Genomic DNA, 1,850 nt, shown 5'->3' on the forward strand with positions numbered 1-1,850 from the left:
ATGGATGGATGGATTTTAAAACTGCCAAACTCAATCGATACCATTGATTCCTCTTTGAGTCGACATATTTTCCATCATGGGACAGTTTCAGACCTAAACGTTGATGTTTCAGAGCTCTGATGTGCAGCTGGAGGTTAGAAACAAGCAGCGAAATGCACACACAGATATAAAACAGTGACTGACAGGGCTGATGGGTTTCCTGCTTCTCCTTTCACAGGAATAAACGTTTGTTTTCTGACACTGTGTGCAGAAGCAGAATCGCCAGACGTGTCAAATGCAACAAAGAAAGCTGATGACCGACGTTGTGATTCTCATTATCTCCGACGACGGTTTCAGGTTTTGTTAAGCTGGCTAACACCAAGAAAGTCTGGATGTTCATGTCTTTGTAGATTCCTCTGCTGATGGAAACGACACAAAAAATAACAGAAGTCCTTTATTGTCAGTTTAACTGAAGCAGGAATTCTGTCACAGCAGGTTTAAACGCACAGTAAGAAATGTGCAGATGTCAAATATAAACATCTATGTTCTTCTGTTCTTTTAAGTGAAGCTCATGTATAGCATCAAGAATAATAAAAGAACATTTGTGAAAAGCGAACGTCTTAAACATCCGTGGTCCAGTGAATGCAGCAGCGTCTCGTGTTCGCGGCGGCAGGTCGGAGGAGGATGTTTGCAGCCGCATTTAGACCCAGAATCAGCGCCGGCTTCAGTCCCGTGTGTCTTCCTGTCAGGAAGTCCAGCCCAGGGTTCAGGCCACAGCGTGACAAGCTCCAAAACAATGGAGCGTCCAAGAAACCGAGTCCCAGAGACACGACCGGACAATGAAAGCTGCAGAAATCCTTCACTCAAGGCCCAAAGCACTCCAAGACCAAAATATCTCTGTACGTGCAGGAAACAGAGCAAACGTCGGTCAGCTGGAGCTGCCGTGTGTTTCACTGGGTTCTGGTTTTGCTTCGGGTTTTACAGAATAAATACGTCTTTAAATGTCTAAATCAGAGCTTCCAGCAGCTCCGACCGGCTGCCGTCTCCACGTCTATGGAAAACATCTCCATAAACGTTGGTTACTGGTTCGCCAGACGAGCACGCCGCTCGACAGGACGCCTGGTTGTGTCTGCAGGTTGCCATGGTTACGGGTTTACGGGTTGGTTTTAGGGTTTCGCTGCATTCCTGCCGTTCGGCCGGCGACGGTCGGGATTCAGTTTGACGGCAGCTTCTGATTGTGTGCTGAAGGCGAAGACTTTATTACCCTGAACTGTGTAAATGGTTCAGGAGCCGAGTCAGTTTTGATCATTTTCAGCAGAACGTTTACATGAACCTGGTTCTGCATTTACACAGTAGGTACATGTACACAGAATGACTAAATCTGATTTTAGAGAAAGAGCACAACCAGATAAAGAGTGACAAAAACAACCAAATAAGACATAAAATGACCCAAATTTAGACACAAAATTACCTAAACAACCAAAGGCAGACACAATTTGACCAAAATCAGACGCAAACCAAACAAAATCCCACAGAAAATCACCAAATCCACCAAAATCTAACACAAAATGACCTAAATTTAGACACAAAATGACCTAAGCAACCAAAGTCAGACATAAATTGACAATTATCAGACAGAAAATGACCCAAAACCACCAAAATTAGAGACAAATTTACCAAAATCTGAATCAAATAAATCAAAACTGACATAAAATTCCTAAAATCTGATATAAAATGACCAAAACAACCAAAGGCAGACACAGTTTGACCAGATTTAGACACAAAACAAGCAAAATCCTACAGAAAACATCCAGAATGAAACACAAATTAACCAAAATCAGACACAGAAATACCCCAAATCAGAAATAAAT

This window comes from Stegastes partitus, unplaced genomic scaffold (assembly GCF_000690725.1).
Source record: "Stegastes partitus isolate 25-593 unplaced genomic scaffold, Stegastes_partitus-1.0.2 Scaffold196, whole genome shotgun sequence".
NCBI lineage: Eukaryota > Metazoa > Chordata > Actinopteri > Pomacentridae > Stegastes > Stegastes partitus.